The sequence below is a fragment of the Belonocnema kinseyi genome, chromosome 8 (assembly GCF_010883055.1).
Source record: "Belonocnema kinseyi isolate 2016_QV_RU_SX_M_011 chromosome 8, B_treatae_v1, whole genome shotgun sequence".
Classification (NCBI taxonomy): domain Eukaryota; kingdom Metazoa; phylum Arthropoda; class Insecta; order Hymenoptera; family Cynipidae; genus Belonocnema; species Belonocnema kinseyi.
The window spans coordinates 17999474-18006520 of record NC_046664.1 but is presented as its reverse complement, the minus strand read 5'-3'; the positions used below and the strand labels follow the sequence as shown (position 1 = coordinate 18006520).

Sequence of the window (7047 nt, the reverse complement as noted above, 5' to 3'; positions counted from 1 at the left end):
AACTGTTAAATACGGTAGTGTTTTTTGTATAGGCTATTACGATCGTCCAAGATGGCGGAAACCTTCAATGACCTTTCTTGTCAAGAATGGAGCGCCATGCTGGAAGGTCGTTAGAACGATCAGAAAATAAATGGGGCGTATGTATTTCAGTCTGTGTGACGGGAAGTTCTAATTGTGGTTACGATCAACCAAGATGGTGGTAGCCTCAACTGACTTCACAGGTCATTCATGGGCCACAATGTTAGATGGTTGTTAAATAATTGACTTCACGGTTGTAATAAAATGATTAAATTCACTACCATGCTTAGTGTTCGGTAAACAATTCTACGTAATCAAGCTGTCCAAATAGCCATTATTTTCTTTTATGGGATCATGTAATTGTGGTGAAAGGCAGAAAGTTTAATTAATGAAAAATTAATTCGAATAAATAATTAAAATCCAATTAATTGAAAATTAATTAATTCATTAAAGCGATTGAATGAACAAAGAAAATTTGATTGATTGAAGATTAGTTGGAATAAATGACTAAAATTCAACTAATTAAAAACAAATTGAGTATTTAAATCTCTGATCGATCGTATAAATCAAAATTGATGGAATGATTTAAGATTAATTAATTAAACAAAGGAAACTTGATTAAGCAAATATTAATTGAAATAAATAGATAAATTTTAATTGATCGAAATATCAATCAAATAATAAACATGTGATTAATTAAATAAAGAAACTTCAAACAATAAAAAAATCGAACAATATAAAACTCTAATTGCTTGGATGTAAATTAATTGTATCCAATTCACTCAATGGACAGAAATCAGATTCTGTTGAACCTCAGAACAGGGTGAATTAAATGACTCACGTATAAAGGGGAGCCAGAATAAAGCACAGTGCCATCAGATGATGCAAGCGTATCGCGTACTAGGCCGGAGCAATTCGCAGGGTATAGTCAGGCCCATAAGCCATTAGTTGCGGGTTTCGCAAATACGCCCACCTATCAAGGAGGTATTACAAACCCTCCAATTTCAAATAGCACCCCTATTTATGGTGCAATCGCTTAAACAGGGGGGTTTTACCCAAATGAAGCCTTTCAAAAATTTGCTCAAAGGCCGCCCGAAGGGGCAGTTTGCAAAGTCGTTGACTGGGACGGCCCAGAGAATCGTACCTATCTTCCCAGGCGGAGTTAGACCTTGGATTCTGTAACTGAGAATTGGGGCATTACATATCGTGGGGACAAGCAGATCAGCGTCGAGAGTTTTCTGGCTAAAGTTTAGAATGGTAAGGAGGTATGTTACCTCAAAGACGAATAAATGCTGACGGCAATGGCATTTCTACTGGACGACCTACCGACCGAATAGTACAGTATGAACCGATGGGAATGGCCCACATGGCCAGAATTTAAATCCGCCTTTCGTGTCCAGTTTGGCACTATAAATTATCAGTGACAGATGGACGAATAGGTGGCTAAGGGATATCAAGGTAAGGATGAATTAACATCTAATTATCTCATATGCATCCAGGGTCTATATCGAAGGTTCTCGAGGCCCTTGACTCTGCAAGAGCAAGTGGATGGGGCGTATACTAACTTAAATTCCGACATTAAGTGGTTAGCCAAGCGTCACGAATTCTTTGACTATAATGGATTGGCGTTTCTAGCAGCTCACGCAGAGAGAACGCTTAGTACAATGGACAATGATAGGCAACCTATTAAGCGGGAAGAGTCATTCTTCCCTGAGTTTTACTATACGCCAATGAAGAAAGGTTCAAGCGGAAGTGCAGATAGAGAGGCTAGCTCGGACTCAGCTATTGAAAAATTAGCACAAGTCCTTCTCGACTTAGTAATCGTTCGAGATAAGAGAGACTCGGCCGGCAACAAGGACCCATCGGCTTCGGATAAGTTGAGTAAAAATAAGCAACAATCCGAGAGTATAAAGTCAAAGTCGGACGCGCAGAGAGACTTCGAAAAATCCAAAGGATCCCCTAGGGATAGGTCTCCGGATAGGAATCGGAAGCCCAAGATCCAACCTAAACATGAACCACCCTGTTTCAGTTGCAATGGTGACGATCATCATTGGAAGAGGTGTCCAACTAGGTGGCGTAAGTTTTGTCACAAGTGTGGTAAAGCGGATCGATTGAAAAGCACTTGTGACTCGGCCTATTGCCAGGGAAACTAATAAAGGAGAGCAAACTTCAGTTCGATGCTGCTCCCTTTATACCTAAGCAGACCCAAGCTTAATAAAATCAACCGAACATAACTTCACTCAATTCCACAACAATCACCAATCAAATTAAGTCAACATGAGGTATCAGTAATATGGCCGATTCTACCTCTAATCAACGTCAATACAATTCAGACAACCTGTCATATGGGTGGGATCCTCTAGACACTGCCACTGATAAGCTGTACCACCTCAATATAGAGACTTTAGGAGTTGCGATCAACTCACATCAATTCAACTTAAATCTACGGGTTGAGGACAACTCGTGTCAATTAAATTTAAATTCAAGAGTCGATAGCGATTTCAATCAATTAAGCCGGGACTCAGTAGAATCTGATATCAGTGAATAACAGATCGTCATTATATCGCCATTATACACCTTTTAACCCTAAGTTGAGTAGAGGTAAATCCGCATGACCCTATATTGACATCGTAATAGACAGTAGGCACTGTAATTTATTGGTGGACACAGAATCAACGAACACCTGCATGGGAGCGAATGGGCTAGAAATCGCTGAAGCGGGTAATAATGAAATTAACCTGAGTAAGAGGGGCACGGTCATGATGGTGAATGGTACCTTAGAGTCCGTTATGGACGTAACTTCAACCCTATCAGTTTAGGAGGTATAACCCGCGAGGTAGCCGTTAGAATAGTACCAGAACTGGCTGTTCTGTGCGTATTAGGCAAGGATTTTGCAGAGGAATTTGGGCTTATAATCCGCGTGAGGGATAGAGAAATTTTGATGGCTGACGAGCCACCCATACAGTTTTCTTTCGGGGTAGTGAACGAAGGCGAGCCCGAGACTTGCAAAGAATTTGCCACCTTGTCGAAAAAAGAACGGGAAGAACTCAATTTATTTTCAAAACGTGTGCTTCCTTCTTCTCTGGATAAATTACCTGCGGCTAAGTTCGTCGAGCACGTCATCGACGCCCAGGGAAGATCTTTGGTCAGACAAAGGAACTAACGCATGTCACCAAAGGTTCATGAGGCGTCACTAAATCAAGCCCAAAAGCTAATCGCTAATGATATCATTGAGCCCTCATCAAGTGAATGGTCTAGTCCAGTCGTGATGGCTCGGAAATCAGATGGAGGATATCGGATGTGCATGGATTTTAGAAAAGTCAATAAAGTCAGTAAGAAAGATGCATATCCGTTACCCTTCATGACTGAGATCCTAGACAAGTTAAGCTCAGCGCGATATATTCCGACGCTTGATTTCAACAAGGCATATTATCAGATTCCTTTGACTAAGTATAGCAAGGAAAATACTGCCTTTATATCACCAGGTAAGAGTCTCTACTAATATCGGCCTAGAAACCTTCTTAGACCCGCATTTTCGTGGAGGCAGAATTGCCCCCATCCGATGCTAAAGGTTGGGCAACTAGGATGTCAAGACTAACCCACCTAAGCGACTTCATGACAAAACAACAGGATCAGTCGTTTTTGCGGCAATTTAAATATTATAACTGGAGTCGCAGAGACGTCTTATTTAAAGTAGGCGATCTGGTTAAGAAACCGGCACATTTCTACTTCAGAAAGAGTCAAAACGTCTCGAGCAAGTTGGTAAAACCATTTAAGGGCCCTTACGTAGTGGTAAATGTATGCTCACCTGGCGTTTATAAACTAGCATCACAAGAGGCCGGTTTAAAGGGAAGACATCTCGTTTCTAATTTGTTCAAGTACGTGGAACCAGACCAACCGGTGGATGAGGAACTGACATCGAAGGTGGCAGTGGCCTTAGCTAGGGAACTACTCGGAATTCTTGACTCGGAAGGGGAAGGGAAATCGGTAGCACCGGACTAACCGGGGGAATAAATGGTTTGGGTTGCGGTACCTAATTGTAAACGATCGGCGGATCCTGAGTTCGACGAGGGCCGAAGCCGCAAGAAACTTCGGAATCGCTTTTATTCGTCCTAATTATAAGGCAACCCAAGTAGATAAGTATACGTTAGAATTAAATTTCAGGAAGTTCGGTAGTTAGTTAGTAGACCAGGCTTCTTTCAGGCTAGTTAGAATAAGAAAAATGTTACTTTCAGATGTTTCTTGCAACGAGATATAAGGATGAGATGGTCGGTTGGCGTTTTGAGGACGGTCAGGCTGTAATTCGGATGGAGAGAGGGTGGCACATGTTCAACAGGCTCAGGAAGTCGTGATCCCTTTTGGACCCTCGAACGGAAGGGCAAAAGGTGAGGTACCGGTACAACGTGAGCGGACTAGAGGACGACAGCCGCCTCAACTTAGATGATTTATACGTTCGAGGCGTGATTGATCCCGTAGAGGCCCAACTGCGTAGTCACATACGGCCCAACGTTGACCCATAGTCGGCAAAAATATTGCTGAAGTTCGGCTGCACTTATCGCGCCAATGACGGAATAATAACTATGGCCTGCACTTGGCAGCTAAGGTTTGGCTGCCATTGTTAGCCCAACACTGGGTATCAATATTAGACCAAACCCAGCTGTCATTGTCGCGCCATTGCCGGATTGATAACCACGGGGTATCTAACCTACATATCTATATACCTAAATCTATCGCCTAGCCGTCCGGAGTGCTAACCACTACGCTAAATCGACAAGTTGAAATTATGTGAAAAATCGCTCCTCATAAGTTGCAGTTTAGAAAAGTTGAAGGACCAAATTTTAAGCTCTCTTTTTCTAATTATTTATTATTATGCGACGTTGTGTAAATGTAAAACACACGAACTATTAACAGGAATATCAATACAATAATTTTAAAATAAATAATTGAAGTCGACTACAATTTTTCTTCGCGTAATATTTCGTTTTTTTCCGATGTAGCCTACTTTACAACTTTTTGCAAAGACCGTAAATAATAATTTTTTATAAACATTAAACAATTTCAATAAAAGAATTCAACAAATTTCACCTCGAACTTTGACAATTTCTCACTAAATTTTTTTTATCTTTCGTGTAAGATTTGTTTATTAGGTGCTAAAAGTGAGACTTGAAAAAATAAAGTGCCGATTCTGGGCCAAGCATCGGCGAAGGATCGGCACATATAAAAAGCCAATATAGGCTGCCAGCACTGGCTCAAAATTTGGCCGATTGAAATAAAACAAGGTTAGCTGTGGTAAAAGTGACACTTGGCCAAGTCATGTGCCGTCACTGGGTCAGACTTTGGCTGATCTTCGTGAAACATCGTTCCCAACATAGGCTGTCAGCACTGGCTTAACAATGGGCCCATCAAAATGCCGATATTGGCCTAATAACTTTAGACGACCTTTGCCTGCCAAAATTGGACCAACGTTGGGCCGCGTATTCAGCTCCGGCAATTCGTACTTGGGGATTCGCTCGCGGGAATTCGATTCGGAATCGGGCGCAAGTTCCCGGCCTGGCGGCAACGCACCTGCTGAAGCAGTATGTCGAGGAGAGCAACAGCGCGCTGTGGTGCAACCTCTCCTAGGGGCCCATATGCCTTGATCTCAACCAAGGGCAGCTCAGTCAGAAGGACCAGTGGCGCCACCGGACCGTCCGCACCCCACAAAATTGGGGTAGGACCGCCAATAAGCCCTGCGCGAAGTGTTGGTCTACGGACCACCAATTTAATGTCTGCCCGAGGCTCCACCCACAATAATTTGGTCGGGTGAGCCTCGGTGGACGTAAATCCCTTAAAATGTCAGTCAGTCATTTTCTTTTACATTATTTTTTTTACCTCTTCCCTGTATACTGCGTCCATAGATTTTATTTCATTCTTTGTTCAGACCAGGTAGGGTTTGCCCCCAGTCAACTTAATTACCTTATCGTAAATAAAGGAGTTGTTCAACGAATGTACCAAGTAATGATTAATTAATTCTTTTTTTTAGGTAATTGGTACTTAGCGCTTGCTAGTTTAAGGGTTAACGCGTTAAGCAACATTTAATTTCTTTTTTCTCCCACTTTCTTGTCTCTTTTCTTAATAGGATTAATTGAGTGGACATCGGCATAACTAGATTAAGGCATAAGTAATTAATTTACGAAAAGTATCAGTAACCCACCAGCCTGGATCACGGTGGCGGCACTTGAGGCGAGATGGGAGGTACATGCTCGGCCTCGTGATGTCTCGTCTGAGATGTTGGCAGTTGTGACGTGATATAATGCATCACACCTAAATTGACTCAATAATTACGCCCATTCAGCTTGGTTGAGAATATAATTTATTTTGGTGAGCCGTACCTGGCCGAGCACAGATTCTTTCGTTCTGACGTAGGACAGAATCCTCAATAGGGAAGGCTTCTTGCCTTGGATATCCTGTTGAGGCCTAGGTATTGTAAAGGAACATTCGAGCCGTCACCAGACTGGAGGGTATATAGTAAACTTAATAATAAAACACCATCACTAATCACGTCGATCTTTTTGTTTTTTTTTCACTAGATACTCCTCGGGTCGGTGTGCCCGACCACTACAATACGTCACCCACACACATACACTCGACATTAAAGATTCACGACTAGGTAGTCATGAACCGTTAATTCACACACAACACCTCCACATCACGTTGACAGGAGGAAAACACGGTGAGATTGGAACTCTACACCGACTGTTAGTGCGAACTGTCAAAACACTAGCTGCCGATATCTTGAAGCGCGCACTACGTATCGTAGGTGCGCCGGACTAACTGTTGCGTCGCATACGTGGCGCATTTCAGTCCGCTATAGAGCACCTAAATTTACGTGTGCCTTCACACGTTTATTTGCATAACGTAGTCGGCACTCCAGGTGTAAAATCTATAGCCTAGGCGCCAATTCTGTACTCGGCGTCGTCAATAATTACGCTCTATTCGACCATCGTACGGCCACGCAAGGAAAAGTCGATCTAGTAAAACGACGCCAAA

At 42.4% G+C, this 7047-nt stretch overlaps 1 long non-coding RNA gene across 1 annotated transcript in view; it reads right to left on the bottom strand.

The window, feature by feature from the left end:
* The window catches only part of LOC117177630, an 8159-nt gene extending 1660 nt beyond the window's left edge, over window positions 1–6499 (bottom strand). The window contains exons 1-2 of the long non-coding RNA XR_004467726.1: window positions 6390–6499; window positions 6212–6321 (exon numbers count right to left, since the gene is read on the bottom strand). This is a non-coding gene — a long non-coding RNA (uncharacterized LOC117177630). The remainder of the gene's footprint in view (window positions 1–6211; window positions 6322–6389) is intronic.
* Window positions 6500–7047: the final 548 nt, after the last annotated feature.